The following is a 17401-nucleotide window of genomic DNA, read 5'->3' on the forward strand; positions in this document are numbered from 1 at the left end:
ACCTGATGACCAGGTTCTTACCCGCAACGGAGAGGAAGCGTCGCTCCCAGATTCCCAGTTTCCTTTTCACCATAGACACTGGATCCTTCCAGTTTCTAACGCATACCCCGGTCCCTCTGAACCATATCCCCAGCACCTTCAGGCCGTCAGCACTGACGGTGAAGGGGACAAAGGATCGGTCAGCCCAGTTCCCAAAGAACATGGCCTCGCTCTTCCCACGATTTACCTTGGCTCCCGAGTCCAGTTCGAACTGGTCGCAGATGTGGATCAGTCTGCACACCGACAGCGGATCAGAACAGAAGACGGCGACATCGTCCATGTACAGGGAGGCTTTGATCTGAGTGCCTCCACTGCCTGGGATCGTAACTCCTCTAATGCCCGGATCCTTCCTGATGGACTCGGCAAAGAACAGGCGAGAGAGGACAGCCCTGCCTGACTCCAGATTTAATTGGAAAGCTATCTGATTCCCACCCATTGATTGAGACTGCGCTACTGATGTTAGTGTAGAGTAGGATCCAACTGGATCCAATTGCGAATTCCCTCCCCAAACCCCATTTTGAGAGCACATCCACCATGTAGGTGTGCGATATTCTGTCAAAGGCTTTCTCCTAATCCAGGCTGATGAGGCAGGTATCCACACCCCTGTCCTGTACATAGGCAATCGTATCACTGAGCAGCGCCAGGCTGTCAGAGATCTTCCTGCCCGGCACAGTGCAGGTCTGGTCAGGGTGTATCACCAATTCCAGAGCGGATTTGACCCGCTTGGCGATGACCTTGGACAGAATCTTATAGTCCACATTCAACAGTGAAATGGGTCGCCAATTTCTAATTTCCTCCCTTTCCCCCTTGTGCTTGTAGATGAGGGTGATGATGCCTTTCCTCATGGATTCTGACATTCTACCGGTCAGGAGCATACTCTCGTACACTCCTAGCAGGTCTGGGCCGATCAAGTCCCACAGAGCCGAATACAACTCCGCCGGCAAGCCGTCGCTTCCGGGGGTTTTACTCTTCTGGAAGGACTCGAGGGCCTTAGTCAGTTCGTCAGGAGTTAGCGGTTTGTCTAGGCTCTCCCGCGTACTGTGGTCTAAGACCTCCGTGATAGAGGACAGGAAGGACTGGGAGGCCGTGCTGTCCGTGGGCTTCACGTCATACAGTCCGGCATAAAAGGATTTGCTGATCCTCAGAATGTCGGACCGTGATGACTTTACTGAGCCGTCTTCTTCCTTCAGGCTGCTGATCACAGAGCGCTCTCTGTGTACCTTTTGGAAGAAGAAACGTGAGCACGTCTCATCCTGCTCCACGGAGCGGACTCTGGAACGGAAGATGATCTTGGAGGCCTCCGAGGCAAAGTGCGAGGCTTGCTGGCCCTTCACCTCTTGGAGCTCCTCCTTGACATCGACCCCCATCGACTGCAGCCGGAGCAGATTCTGCATCTTTTCCTGGAGTCGGGACATTTCCCTCTGTTCCTTTCTAGCTTTCTGGGTGCCTTTGCGGATGAAAAACCTCTTGATGCTTCCCTTGATCACTTCCCACCAGTGTGTCAGGGACTCAAAGAGGGGTTTCACGGTTCTCCAACCTTTGTAATCCCTCTTGAGCTCCTCAATGTTCTCTGGGGTCAGCAGTTGCACATTTAGCTTCCATGCCCCCCTGCCCACCCTCAGGTCTTCCTCCAAGTGGCAGTCCGCCAGTAGGAGGCAGTGGTCAGAGAAGAACACCGGCTTGACCTCGGTGGATCTGACTGTGAATGCACGGGACACAAACAGGAAGTCTATCCTGGAACGAATGGACCCGTCTGGCCGCGACCAGGTGTATCTACGCTGCGCTCCGTCTGCAGGGTTGCTGAAGACGTCGTGCAGCTTGGCATCCTTAACTGTTTCCATCAGGGATCTGGACGTAGCGTCCAGTCTGCTTCCGGCCCTGCCGGATCGTCCAGCCGCATCGATGATGCAGTTGAAGTCACCGCCCAGAATGACCGGCCTGGAGGTCGCCAGCAGCAGTGGGAGCTGCTGAAAAACCTCCAGCCGCTCAGCCCCTTGTGCCGGGCCATACACGTTAATTAACCGGAGTGGAGCGTTCTTGTACATTACGTCTGCTACCAGGAGTCGCCCGCCCACCACCTCCTTGACCTCGGAGACGGTGAAGTTGCCTCCCCACAGCAGAATACCCAGGCCGGAGGAACGAGAGTCGTTTCCGCCCGACCAGATCGATGGCCCGTGGGACCACCACCGTGACCATTGCCTGTAGGAGCTGAACTGGATAACCTCACTTATCCACGTTAAACTCCATCTGCCAAATTTTGGCCCATTCACCTAACCTGTCCATATCCATTTGTAAATTTCTCATTTCTTCACTGCAACTTACTTTCCCACCTATTTTGGTGTCATCTGCAAATTTAGCTATGGTACCTTCTACTCCTGAATCCAAGTAAATAGTTGGGGCCCAAGGACCGAACCCTGTGGCACCCCACTAGTTACAGCTTGCCATCCACAAAAGACCCATTTATCCTGAATCTCTGCTTTCTGTTGGTTAGCCAAAGCTCTATCCAAGCAAATATATTACCCTTAGCTGCGTGTGATCTTATCTTGTGTATTAATCTTTTGTGCGGCACCTTATCAAATGCCTTCTGGAAGTCCAGACATACTACATCTACAGGATCGCCATTATCCACTTTGCTTGTCACATCTTCAAAGAACTCTAGCGATTTAGTCAAACACGATTTAGTCTTCATAAAGCCATGCTGACTCTGATGGATTGCATTTTGACTTGCATTTTAGGAGGGTAGTGAAGGCATTGGAGAGAGTGCAGAAGAGGTTTACGAGTTTGGTTCCAGGGGCGAGGAAGTTGAGTTATGAAGTAAGATTGGAGAAGTTGGGACTGTATTCCTTGGGGAAAAGAAGTCTGAGAGGAGACTTGATAGAGGTATTGAAAATCATGAGGTATCTGGAGAGAGTAGATAGGGAGAAACTGCTTGCACCGATGAAAGGATCGAGAAGGAGCGGGCACAGGTTTAAAGTAACTAGCAGAAGAAGCAAAAGTGATAGGAGCAGCGAGTGGTCAGGGTCTGGAATGCACCGCCTGATAGCGTGGCGGAGGCAGGTTCAATTGAAGAGGGAATGAGATGATTATTTGAAAAGAAAGCATGTGCTGGGTTACGTGGAGAAGGCAGGAGAATGGCACGAAGTGAAATGTTCATTGGGAGAGCTGGTGCAGTCACGACGGGCGGAATGGGCTCCTTGTGCAGTGTAAGGATTGTGTGAACGTGGATGTAGACGTTTCCGAGTAGCTGTGTAAAGTGTGTGAGCTTTGAGGTGTGAGTTTTGACTGTTGCTGTATCAGCAGCAGCAGCAGCAGCGGGCGGGAGCGGCAGCAGAGAGCTGGTTGAAAATGTTGTGAGGCGAAAGGTGCAGCTGAGAGAGTGTTTGAGAGGTGTATTTGCAAGTGAAAGATGTTTTTGTATGAGTGAGGTAGAGTGTTTGTGAGATGAGAGTGGTGTCTGTGAGCGTTGGGTGAGCGTGCGTGTTTTTTGTGTGTAGATGGTGCGGGTGAGTGAGAAAGAAAGAAAGTTGGGTTTTGAAAGATGTGCATGTTGAAAAGTAAAGAAAGCAGATGTTTGTAAGAAAACTATTTTTAGCATTGAAAATCCCCTGGAAAGGGGTGGTGCACCATTCCCAGAGATACTGCAATACCGGGTCGATGCGTGGAGTGGACGGAGCAAGCCCCTATTCCATCTCCCTGCTCCAAAAATCAATTTAATATATGGTCCCCAGATAAGGGACGTATCAGATATTAAACTGATAAGAACAGATTTTTTTTTTTTTGTAAAAATATACTTTATTCATAAAAAATCTTCAATCACATTCAAAACCATTTCAAAAACAACATTACAAGGGTACAATCCAGGTTAAACTTTTACAAAATGTATCACCAGGTGCATCAGTACAAACAATATTACAATCATTTACAGCCTTTCATTTTGATCTGTACAGCCCGAGGGGCTCTAAACAGTTCCCAGTCTCTCGGTGCGCTGTGGCAGAAAGGTCTTAGACAGCGACCCTTCCCCATTGCGCCTTTGCGGCAGCTGCCCCAAGCTTTAGTGCGTCCCTCAGCACGTAGTCCTGGACTTTGGATTGTGCCAGTCCGCAACAATCGGTCGGGGACAACTCTTTGTGCTGGAAGACCAACAAGTTTCGGGCAGACCAAAGCGCCTCTTTCACCGAGTTGATGATCCTCCAGCTGCAGTCGATGTTTGTCTCGGTGTGTGTCCTTGGGAACAGCCCGTAGAGCACAGAGTCCTGTGTCACAGAACTGCTCGGGATGAACCTCGACAGCAACCACTGCATCTCTCTCCAGACTTTCTTTGCAAAGGCACAATCCACAAGGAGGTGAACAACGGTCTCTTCCCCACCACAGCCACCTCGAGGGCAACGTGCAGAGGGGGTCAGACTCCTGGCGTGTAGGAAGGATCTGACGGGGAGGGCCTTTCTCACCACCAGCCAAGCTACGTCTTGGTGCTTTTTGGAAAGTTCTGGCGATGAGGCATTCTGCCAAATGACTTTGACAATCTGCTCGGGGAACCATCCCACAGGGTCCACCCTCTCCTTTTCCCTCAGGGCCTCTAGGACGTTACGTGCTGACCACTGCCTGATGGACTTGTGGTCAAAGGTGTTTTTCTGCATAAATTTTTCCACCAGGGACAGGTGGTACGGCACGGTCCAACTACTTGGAGCGTTCCGCGGCAGCGTGGCCAGACCCATCCTTCGCAACACCGGGGACAGGTAGAACCTCAGCACGTAGTGACACTTGGTGTTTGCGTACTGAGGGTCTACGCACCGCTTGATGCAGCCGCACACAAAGGTGGCCATCAGTATGAGGGCGATGTTGGGCACGTTTTTTCCCCCTTTATCTAGAGGCTTGTACATCGCGTCCCTGCAGACACGATCCATTTTCGACCTCCAGATAAAGCGGAAGATGGCTCGAGTGATCGCCATCGCGCAGGAGTCTGGAATGGGCCAGACCTGCGCCACGTACAGCAACAGCGAGAGTACCTCACACCTGATGACCAGTTTCTTACCCGCAATGGAGAGGGAGCGTCGCTCCCACATGCCCAGTTTCCTTTTCACCATAGCCACTCGCTCCTTCCAGTTTCTAACGCATGCCCCGGTCCCTCCGAACCATATCCCCAGCACCTTCAGGCCGTCAGCCCTGACAGTGAAGGGGACAAAGGATCGGTCAGCCCAGTTCCCAAAGAACATGGCCTCGCTCTTCCCAGGATTTACCTTGGCTCCCGAGGCCAGTTCGAACTGGTCGCAGACGTGCATCAGTCTGCGCACCGACAGCGGATCCGAGCAGAAGACGGCGACGTCGTCCATGTACAGGGAGGCTTTTACCTGAGTGCCTCCACTGCCTGGGATCGTCACTCCTCTTATGCCCGGATCCTTCCTGATGGACTCGGCAAAGGGTTCTATGCAACACACGAAAAGGACAGGCGAGAGAGGACAGCCCTGCCTGACTCCAGATTTGATCGGAAAGCTATCTGTTTCCCACCCATTGATTGAGACTGCGCTACTGATGTTAGTGTAGAGCAGTTGGATCCAATTTCGAATTCCCTCCCCAAACCCCATTTTGGAGAGCACATCCCCCATGTAGGTGTGCGATATTCTGTCAAAGGCCTTCTCCTGATCCAAGCTGATGAGGCAGGTATCCACACCCCTGTCCTGTACATAGGCAATCGTATCCCTGAGCAGCGCCAGGCTGTCAGAGATCTTCCTGCCTGGCACAGAGCAGGTCTGGTCAGGGTGAATCACCAATTCCAGAGCGGATTTGACCCGGTTGGCGATGACCTTGGACAGAATCTTATAGTCCACATTCAACAGTGAGATGGGTCGCCAATTTCTAATTTCCTCCCTTTCCCCCTTGTGCTTGTAGATGAGGGTGATGATGCCTTTCCTCATGGATTCTGAAATACTACCGGTCAGGAGCATACTCTCGTACACTCCTAGCAGGTCTGGGCCGATCAAGTCCCACAGAGCCGAATACAACTCCGCCGGCAAGCCGTCGCTTCCGGGGGTTTTACTCTTCTGGAAGGACTCGAGGGCCTTAGTCAGTTCGTCAGGAGTTAGCGGTTTGTCTAGGCTCTCCCGCGTACTGTGGTCTAAGACCTCCGTGATAGAGGACAGGAAGGACTGGGAGGCCGTGCTGTCCGTGGGCTTCACGTCATACAGTCCGGCATAAAAGGATTTGCTGATCCTCAGAATGTCGGACCGTGATGACTTTACTGAGCCGTCTTCTTCCTTCAGGCTGCTGATCACAGAGCGCTCTCTGTGTACCTTTTGGAAGAAGAAACGTGAGCACGTCTCATCCTGCTCCACGGAGCGGACTCTGGAACGGAAGATGATCTTGGAGGCCTCCGAGGCAAAGTGCGAGGCTTGCTGGCCCTTCACCTCTTGGAGCTCCTCCTTGACATCGACCCCCATCGACTGCAGCCGGAGCAGATTCTGCATCTTTTTCTGGAGTCGGGACATTTCCCTCTGTTCCTTTCTAGCTTTCTGGTTGCCTTTGAGGATGAAGAACCTCTTGATGCTTCCCTTGATCGCTTCCCACCAGTGTGTCAGGGACTCAAAGAGGGGTTTCACGGTTCTCCAACCTTTGTAATCCCTCTTGAGCTCCTCAATGTTCTCTGGGGTCAGCAGTTGCACATTTAGCTTCCATGCCCCCCTGCCCACCCTCAGGTCCTTCTCCAAGTGGCAGTCCGCCAGTAGGAGGCAGTGGTCAGAGAAGAACACCGGCTTGACGTCGGTGGATCTGACTGTGAATGCACGGGACACAAAGAGGAAGTCTATCCTGGAACGAATGGACCCGTCTGGCCGCGACCAGGTGTATCTACGCTGCGCTCCGTCTGCAGGGTTGCTGAAGACGTCGTGCAGCTTGGCATCCTTAACTGTTTCCATCAGGGATCTGGACGTAGCGTCCAGTCTGCTTCCGGCCCTGCCGGATCGTCCAGCCGCATCGATGATGCAGTTGAAGTCCCCGCCCAGAATGACCGGCCTGGAGGTCGCCAGCAGCAGTGGGAGCTGCTGAAAAACCTCCAGCCGCTCAGCCCCTTGTGCCGGGCCATACACGTTAATTAACCGGAGTGGAGCGTTCTTGTACATTACGTCTGCTACCAGGAGTCGCCCGCCCACCACCTCCTTGACCTCGGAGACGGTGAAGTTGCCTCCCCGCAGCAGAATACCCAGGCCGGAGGAACGAGAGTCGTTTCCGCCCGACCAGATCGATGGCCCGTGGGACCACCACCGTGACCATTGCCTGTAGGAGCTGAGGTGCGGTATCGCACACTCCTGCAGAAACAACAGGTCAGCTTTGACCTTGGCTAGGTAGTCCAAGGTCGCAACACATCGCGTAGTAGATTTAATGCTACGCACATTTATGGATACAATCTTTAAACCCATTTTAAAGCATTTATTCTCCTACCAAACCCACTGTCTCTGAGAGTCCCAGACCTTTAGTCTGCTCCTTCATACCCGTAGTGAGCTCAAATTCCTTCACTTTGGATGGGCTGAGGTAGATCTCCTTGGCCGTGTTCTGCTCCGGTGGCATCTGGAGGTTCACGTAGAGAGCGGGTTTTGAGATGACCTTTGCTGGAGAAGCTTCTCCAAAACTCACCCCCTCTGGGGTGTTGCTGTTCCCGGCTTCCTGGAGCTGGGGTGCGATGATTGCCTCACTGCTCCCAGATTCCAGGGGCTGTGGTGCACTGGCCTCCTCAGGTTGCAGGCAAAGTTGGGGTGCGCTGGTCTCCTTGTTGTCTCCAATTTTCTGGAGCTCGGGTGTCTCGTCCTCCAACGCCCTGGAGCTTTGCCGCCTCTTCTGTCGGTGCCGCCCTGGCACTTCATCATCCGAAGAGCTGCTGCCCTTGTCGTCCGTGTCGGATGGGAGACGCCTCTTGCCGCTTCACTGGGAAACGCCTTTGCTTCTTCTTCGCTCCCTCTTACTTTTCTTGTTCTTCACCGTCCGCCACTCCCCCTGCTGCTTTTCCACTGCTGCCTCCTCCTCCATTGATTCGCTGTCCTGAGGACTGGGAGGTTCAGGGGGTAGTGCTGCTGATTGGCTCTCTGTTGCCTCAATCTCTTTCTCCACCTTGTCTCTCTCTGTGTCCTCCTTTGTCCCGTTGAGCTCCCTGGGGGCCTTGGTGGTTGGAGTGACACGAAACATTTCTTCTGCTTCCCCCTGGTCGGCTTTGGCTGCCTGTGCGTAAGTACGGCAGCGTTTGGGGCAGGTCCTGTAGAGGTGACTTGCCTCGCCACACAGGTTGCAGCACTTGGCCTGTTTGCAGTCTTTTGTCTGGTGCCCTTCCTGTTTGCAGATCTTGCAGAGGGAGGCGCTGCAGTTGGCCGCCACATGACCAGCCTTGCCGCATGAGCGACAATGCTTGGGTTGCCCAGCGTAGACCAGGTAGCCCCGGTTTCCCCCGATGGCGAAACTGGAGGGAGGGTGGAAAATGGCTCCCTTACCATCGGTCTTTAGCGTGACCTTAAACAGGCGTTTGCCTGTCCAGATCCCCAAGTCGTCTCGAATCTCGGTGCCGCTCCCCACCTTATCGAAGTACCTGGTGAGGAAGGTGACCACGTCGGCGACAGGGACGAAGGGGTTGTACACATGCACCATCACCTCACGTTTCCGTTGCAACGGCAGAGAAAAGTGCGGCTCCGCCGTCAGGATCTTCATCTCCGGCAGGTCTCTCTTCTCCTCGAACACCCTCAGGAGCCGGACGCAGTCTGCCACCCGCTTGAACGTCACGTCAAAATAACCGCCTTTGCGGGAGTCGTGCAGGGTGAAGATCTCCGTAGCTTGGAAGCCGCACGCCTTCAACAGGATCCTCCTGGTGAAGAAGCCCCGATCCATAGGTGATCCTCCTTCGCTGTGGTTCACCGTGACTCGGACGGTGATAGGTAGCCCACGGTATGGATTTGGATTGCGATTGGTTATCGGCATTCCATCCCGACCTTGCCTTGGCAGGACCATGGTGTCGCCCCTGCAACACTTGATCTTAGCCAAAAGGCCGAGAAGCGATGAGAAAGAAAGAAAGTTGTGTTTTGAAAGATGTGCATGTTGAAAAGTAAAGAAAGCAGATGTTTGTAAGAAAACTATTTTTAGCATTGAAAATCCCCTGGAAAGGGGTGGTGCAACATTCCCAGAGATACTTCAATACCGGGTCGATGCGTGGAGTGGACGGAGCAAGCCCCTATTCCATCTCCCTGCTCCAAAAATCAATTTAATATATGGTCCCCAGATAAGGGACGTATCAGATATTAAACTGATAAGAACAGATTTTTTTTTTTTTTTTTTGTAAAAATATACTTTATTCATAAAATATCTTCAATCACATTCCAAACCATTCCAAAAACAACATTACAAGGGTACAATCCAGGTTAAACTTTTACAAAATGTATCACCAGGTGCATCAGTACAAACAATATTACAATCATTTACAGCCTTTCATTTTGATCTGTACAGCCCGAGGGGCTCTAAACAGTTCCCAGTCTCTCGGTGCGCTGTGGTAGAAAGGTCTTAGACAGCGACCCTTCCCCATTGCGGCTCTGCGGCAGCTGCCTAAACTGATAAGAACAGATTTTTTTTTTTTTTGTGTAAAAATATACTTTATTCATAAAATATCTTCAATCGCATTCAAAACCATTTCAAAAACAACATTACAAGGGTACAATGCAGGTTAAACTTTTACAAAATGTATCACCAGGTGCATCAGTACAAACAATATTACAATCATTTACAGCCTTTCATTTTGATCTGTACAGCCCGAGGGGCTCTAAACAGTTCCCAGTCTCTCGGTGCGCTGTGGTAGAAAGGTCTTAGACAGCGACCCTTCCCCATTGCGCCTTTGCGGCAGCTGCCCCAAGCTTTAGTGCGTCCCTCAGCACGTAGTCCTGGACTTTGGATTGTGCCAGTCCGCAACAATCGGTCGGGGACAACTCTTTGTGCTGGAAGACCAACAAGTATCGGGCAGACCAAAGCGCCTCTTTCACCGAGTTGATGATCCTCCAGCTGCAGTCGATGTTTGTCTCGGTGTGTGTCCCTGGGAACAGCCCGTAGAGCACAGAGTCCTGTGTCACAGAACTGCTCGGGATGAACCTCGACAGCAACCACTGCATCTCTCTCCAGACTTTCTTTGCAAAGGCACAATCCACAAGGAGGTGGACAACGGTCTCTTCCCCACCACAGCCACCTCGAGGGCAACGTGCAGAGGGGGTGAGCTTCCTGGCGTGTAGGAAGGATCTGACGGGGAGGGCCTTTCTCACCACCAGCCAAGCTACGTCTTGGTGCTTGTTGGAAAGTTCTGGCGATGAGGCATTCTGCCAAATGACTTTGACAGTCTGCTCGGGGAACCATCCCACAGGGTCCACCCTCTCCTTATCCCTCAGGGCCTCTAGGACGTTACGTGCTGACCACTGCCTGATGGACTTGTGGTCAAAGGCGTTTTTCTGCATAAATTTTTCCACCAGGGACAGGTGGTACGGCACGGTCCAACTACTTGGAGCGTTCCGCGGCAGCGTGGCCAGACCCATCCTTCGCAACACCGGGGACAGGTAGAACCTCAGCACGTAGTGACACTTGGTGTTTGCGTACTGAGGGTCTACGCACCGCTTGATGCAGCCGCACACAAAGGTGGCCATCAGTATGAGGGCGATGTTGGGCACGTTTTTTCCCCCTTTATCTAGAGGCTTGTACATCGCGTCCCTGCGGACACGATCCATTTTCGACCTCCAGATAAAGCGGAAGATGGCTCGAGTGATCGCCGTCGCGCAGGAGTCTGGAATGGGCCAGACCTGCGCCACGTACAGCAACAGCGAGAGTACCTCACACCTGATGACCAGGTTCTTACCCGCAATGGAGAGGGAGCGTCGCTCCCACATGCCCAGTTTCCTGTTCACCATAGCCACTCGCTCCTTCCAGTTTCTAACGCATGCCCCGGTCCCTCCGAACCATATCCCCAGCACCTTCAGGCCGTCAGCCCTGACAGTGAAGGGGACAAAGGATCGGTCAGCCCAGTTCCCAAAGAACATGGCCTCGCTCTTCCCACGATTTACCTTGGCTCCCGAGGCCAGTTCGAACTGGTCGCAGATGTGCATCAGTCTGCGCACCGACAGCGGATCCGAGCAGAAGACGGCGACGTCGTCCATGTACAGGGAGGCTTTTACCTGAGTGCCTCCACTGCCTGGGATCGTCACTCCTCTTATGCCCGGATCCTTCCTGATGGACTCGGCAAAGGGTTCTATGCAACACACGAAAAGGACAGGCGAGAGAGGGCAGCCCTGCCTGACTCCAGATTTAATCGGAAAGCTATCTGTTTCCCACCCATTGATTGAGACTGCGCTACTGATGTTAGTGTAGAGCAGTTGGATCCAATTTCGAATTCCCTCCCCAAAGCCCATTTTGGAGAGCACATCCCCCATGTAGGTGTGCGATATTCTGTCAAAGGCCTTCTCCTGATCCAAGCTGATGAGGCAGGTGTCCACACCCGTCATGCACATGATGGGGAGGGCCTTTGTCACTATCAGCCAAGCTACATCCTAATGCTAATTTGAAAGTTTTGGTGATGAGGCATTCTTCCAAATTACTTTGACAGTCAGCTCAGGAAACCACCCGACAGCATTCACTATCTCCTTTTCCCGCAGGACCACATTACAATATGTGCAGCCCACTGCCTGATGGACTTGTGGTCAACAGGTTTTTCTGCATAAACTGTTCCACAAGGGTTAGGTGATACAGCAGGTTCCAACTGAATGGAGCGTTCTCTGGTAACATAGCCATATCCATTCTTCCCAACACCGGGAAGAGGTAGAATCTCAGCACGGAGTGACACTTGGGCCTGGATTCTTGGGCCTGAGCATTGGGGCGTCTTAGGTCACTGTGCTAATGACATCATTGCTGCATCACTACCCAGCAGCCAAACTCAATGTACATTGCTCAACATGGGCTGCTGTGTTTAACCGACTTCAGTTTCAGGAAAATGTAACAGGAGCACATTTCACTCTGTGCTATTGGACAGTGGTTTAATAGTTGGAAAAGATCAGTGGTGCTCACCAGGGTTCACACCTGAAGAATTGTCAACCTTTGTGTTGCTGCACAGCACAATCAGATAAAGCATTTCTTACCTTCCGTCACTTCCTGTTCCTTCAGCTGTAGCCTAACCAGTGTATCATAACGGTTTGGCATAACTTCCTTCCCTTTGGACTCCACGCCTCAATTTATAAAGCCGAGGATCCTTATTTGTGTTTACATGAATTCTTGCTGCAACAAACGGAGCTTTGGCGAGATCATACCCAGAGTATTGTGTACCATTGTTTTGGTCTCCTCACCAAATGAAGGATATATTTTCCATAGTAGGGATGCAACAATGGTTCAGTAAAGATTGAATGGAGTGGCCAATATTTTCTGGAGTTTAGAAGAATGAGCCGTGGTCTTGGGTTCGCTAAGGCTGTGCTGAGGAAAGTGGAGGGAAGGAGAGTACAGCACAAAGGATAGGAAGGCTGGCACAGGCAAAAGAAACTGCAGCCAACAGGGTGAAGCGGGGTACAGGTGCTGTCACCCTATTTTCTAACGTGGACAACTGCCTTAGTGTGGTTGTGCCTGCAGTTGCACAGAAATCCAACAGGGGGCAGTGTCTGGCCTAGCTGCACAGGAGAAAAATTGCAAGGCCCTGAGCTGAACTTCAGCGCAAATACCCACATGTAAATGGCACATTGAAGGTGAGAAAAGCAACTCTTAATGAGGAGCAGTTTCAGAAGAAATGTAAAGCATGGTCAGGCAGCTGTAAAAACATTGTTCTGTTGACTGTTACATCTGCTCATCGTAAACAGGGGAGTTGCACCATTCTGCTATACCCTGCAAGACCAGGTTAAAGCATGTAGTGGACATCGGCATGTTTTAAAAGTTTTTGTCGCATCAGAATTGTTTAATTTAATAAGAAACTTACTGATGTGTCCCAATGAAACAATTAAGTGGTTCAGTATAATTTTTTTTCTGCCATTTTAAATCAGCTTACTCAGGGACAACTGGTCACCCAGATTACAAATTCTCATTTTATTACAATAAACCAGTTTCAGATATATCACTGAAACATTATCTGTCACCTACCATTCAAATGCATCAAGGAATACAGAGAAAATAAAGTTACTTTTTATTATTCTGCCTTGTTGCGTTGGTTCAGGGAGATTTTGCATTCATGATTTTCCAAATGAATTGGTGGCCAGAAGCCTAACCTAACCTGCACAATTTCAAGTGTTCTTCCCGTGCAATTTCCCGATTGTACCCAAAGTGAAATTATCTCAGCTCGTTTCTGTGATGTAAACTGCTGCATTGTTGAGTGAGATGGAAACAATGGAAAGAAGCATTGAAGAAATTAAAGACATTAGCAAAACAAAGAACATGTGGATAGGTCAGACATGCAAGGAAGTGAGAAGTGAGACACATTGAAAACAAAGACACCCTGCAGATCAGGTCTGACATTCAAACGGAAAATTGCAGACAACTCATGATTTGATCAGAGAGTAAATGCAAAATACTGCTGATGGATGCTGGATGCAGATAGAAATCTGAAACAAGAACAAAAAATGCTGGAAAAGCTCAGCAGGTCCAGCAGCATCTGTGGAGAGAGAAACACAGCTAACATTTCGAGTCCCTTTGACCCTTTGTTTGGAGAGTACTGTGTTCTGACAAAGAGCCTCATCCCAACAGCTACACAGCTCCCCACACCCCAATAAAAAGCCTGTTTCCAGATTGTGTGTGAAAAGCTTGTGGAGCTGGGCTGCCCACTGCTCATAGATTTAAAGAGATAGTCCATTAAAATAACCAAAAGTAATTTGACTTCCATTAGTAGACCTCTAAACTGCTGTTTTTCTGTGGGAAGAGGGTTGTGTGAGATCTAGTATCACCCCAGAGAATTGAGCAGATATTCCAGCTAACATCATAACTGGATGCAAAATATTCCATGGCACTATTCAAGAAAGAGTGGCCGAATTCTCCCTGGTCTCCTGGCCAATATTTCTCCTTCAACCAACATTACTGAAAACATTATTTGTCATGATGTCATTTCTGTATGTGGGACTTTGCTGTGAGTAAATTAACTGACACATTTCCAGCATCACAACAGATATCAGCACTTCAAAAATATTTAATTGATTGAAGTATTTTGCACCATCCAGTAGCGAGCAGGAATAGAAATGATTGCCTCTTGGTTGAGAAACACAGCAGAAACTGAACCATTAGAATGAAAAACATAAAAGTTCCCACAAGGAAAACCAATCAGATAATGTCACAGAATCACAGAATTGTTAGGGTTCAGAAGGAGACCATTTGGCCCATCATATTTACACCAGCTCTCCGAATGAGCATTATGACTTAGCACCATTCTCCTCCCTTTTCCCCTTACCCTTGCACATTGTTTCTATTCAAATAATCATCTAGTGATAATCCTCTTGAATGCCTCGATTGAACCTGCCTCCACCACACTTCCAGGCAGTGCATTCCATACTCGAACCACTCGCTGTGTGAAAAAGATTTTTCTCACATCACGTTTGCTTCTTTTGTAAATCACTTTAAACCTGTGCTCTCTCGGTCTCGATCCTTTTCAGAGCGGGAACAGATTCTTCCTATCTACTCTATCCAGCCCCCTCATGATTTTGAACACCTCTATCAAATCTCCTCTTAGCCTTCTCTTCTCCAAGGAGAACAGTCCCAACGTTTCCAATCTATCTTCGTAACTGAAGTTTCTTACCCCGGAGACATATTTGTAAACCTCTTCTGCACTCTCTCCAATGTGTTCACATCCGTTCTATAGTGTGGTGCCCAGAGCTGGACACAATACTCCAGCTGAGGGCTAAATAGCATCTTATATGAGCTCAGCATAACCTCTCCACTCTTGTACTCTATGCTCCTCTTAATAAAGCCCAGGATACTGCATGCTTTACTAACTGCTCGCACCACTGTCCTGCCACCTTCAATGACCTATGCACATAAACACCCCGATCCCTCTGCTCCGCCACGTCCTTAAGAATTGTACCCCTTATTTTATATTGTCTCTCCATGTTCTTTGTACCAAAGTGCATCCCCTCACACTTCTCCGCATTGAGCTTCATCTGCCACCTATCTGCCCACTCTACCAACTTGTCTATGTTCTTTTGAAGTTCTATACTGTCCTCCTCACAGTTTACAATGCTCTGTAATAGATCAGTGCTCTGTACTCTTTTTGTAGTGGCTGCTAAAGGAGAAACATTTGACTCTTTATATCTGAGTAAATTCCAAGTAGAACCTGAAATGCTGCAGTTTTGTCCACTCCCAACCTAGCCTGTACCTGCTGGCACAAATCTTGTATTCAGCTCCTGCTGATCTGAGGTACAGATAAAGGCCTGGAGTGAGAGCAGCCACTGCTGGGAAAATCCTTTGAGCTGGAGCTGGTCAAGCTGCTGTGCACATCCTGTTAAAGAAACATCACCAAAATGCAAAGACCTTTCACAGGAACAAGGATGGTTTGAGGCTTTTCCATACACAGTACACATGAAGGCTACAAAAGGTGTAGTCAGCTAGTCCTTAACATGCAGGTCTAATAATGACACTGGAACCAATTTTTAATGAGTGAGGTAGTTCCAGAATGGAAAGTCTTTAAACTCTACAAGGTTCAGCTGCAGGACCGCAGTGATGCTCGTTATTACTTTATTATTTTGCAATGCCGTTCAAGTGAAAATTTCAAATCAATAGAACTGATCTTTTTGTGCTCAGTCCCAACCATCACCTTCTCCATAAAACACGACCACATCCCACCTCAGCCGCTCTAGAAGAAATACTTCCATATAAATAGTTGCATTTGTGGGTTGACGTGTATTAGATCCCCTGCTTTTTGAGGTATATCTAATAATTTGGATGTAAATGTAGGGGGAATGATCAAGAAGTTTGAAGATTAGTAGAAGCAGAAACACTCATTTAAAAGCGTGTCTGGATATGCACCTTAAAATGCCGGAACCTGCAGGGTTACAGACTAAATGCTGGAAAGTGGGATTAGGCTGGGTGGCTCGTTTTTCAGCCCGAGCAGACACAATGGGCCAAGTGGCCGCTTTGTGCCATAAACTTTCTATGATTCTATTCTGTGTGGAGATGATAATATCCAGCTGCAGATCACTGCTGGCTGGATGACAGGAAACATTGAAAGTGTTTGCTTGGGTTAGACATGCCGTGTCTTTCAATGTACAGTAATCCCGCTGCACTAATTGCTCTCTGGGCTGAAAGCTCTTACTTTACCACTGACAGTGAAAAAGGAGGATGGAAAGGGAAAGTGTTGGGTACCGGTTTATACTCTTGGCTGTCTTTTACTATTAAATCATTCCAAGATATCAGGGCCTATTATAACTCCACCGTTTAATTGCCACCTGTCAATCTAAGACCACGAGTTTTTATACTGACAAAGAGCTTCTCAAAATGCTTTGTTCACTCCCACAATCCTATATTTTGGAGAGGTTCGATCATATTCTTTGCAATGTTTACGTATCGAATAATATAGCAACCTATGAGTATGAAAATGGGCTTATGGAAAAATTTATCTGGAATCTACTGGATTGGCTTTCATCTAGGGTGAAACTAAAAATCAATTCCAACAGCAGTTTAAGAGCTGTTTACTGTAAGGGTGAAACCCTTTTGCATTACTATCAAGTATTGGTACTTGGGATTGAACACATTCACGTCATTAGTTAATGTAAATTGCAAAATATGAAATCATTCATATGTCAAGAGAACCTGAAACTTTTCTAGGAGATCCCCTCCTGCCTCAGTTGGTAATGGTTTGATTGTTTGATCAGTGCTCAGCTAGCCTGAAACCAGTATTAGTGCAGCAGGAAGGATGCTGCAGAGAAACAGAGCAGAAATATACAGCCAACATACCTGTCAGTTTTCAGCACCAGTTTAAAGTTACTGCATTAGAAGTGCTCCAATGAATTAAGAAAGTCACAACAGTATTGTTTTCAGAGATGAATTCAAATAACTCTTGCGTTAATTCAGTGTTGCCTGTTATTTTGGACCCTCCCAATCCCGATATCTTCGTGCTGTAATTGCTCCTGTTAAAATATTACTGCACTGCTGTTAACCCAGCATCTTCCCAGCTGTGTTTCTCTCGCAGCCGGTCATGTGACAGTCCGGACACTACAGCACCTGCATTGTGGTTTGAACCATCGTGCAATTTCCTTTAATGATCCTTTTCTTGAAAGTTTTGGAGGGGATGCAAGAAAAATCAAAGTCTGGAATCCAACTCCAGACAATTTCAGCAACATCAAAATTCCAGTTACTCAACCCCCAGACAGACACAAAAGCAAGCTGTGCTTAATTGTCTGTCTTTTTACGCAAT

General features: G+C 49.1%; 1 protein-coding gene and 2 pseudogenes across 1 annotated transcript in view; 1 reads left to right on the forward strand and 2 right to left on the reverse strand.

Annotated features, from left to right (window-relative positions):
* LOC144668732 (uncharacterized) overlaps positions 1–17401 on the forward strand; it is a 434727-nt gene that overhangs the window by 71201 nt on the left and 346125 nt on the right. The gene's annotated exons all lie outside the window — the stretch shown is intronic.
* Positions 3653–3828, reverse strand: LOC144669094 (U2 spliceosomal RNA; annotated as a pseudogene).
* LOC144669158 (U2 spliceosomal RNA) lies at positions 9172–9352 on the reverse strand (annotated as a pseudogene).

Source organism: Cetorhinus maximus, chromosome 28 (genome assembly GCF_964194155.1).
Source record: "Cetorhinus maximus chromosome 28, sCetMax3.hap1.1, whole genome shotgun sequence".
NCBI classification, from domain to species: Eukaryota; Metazoa; Chordata; class Chondrichthyes; order Lamniformes; family Cetorhinidae; genus Cetorhinus; species Cetorhinus maximus.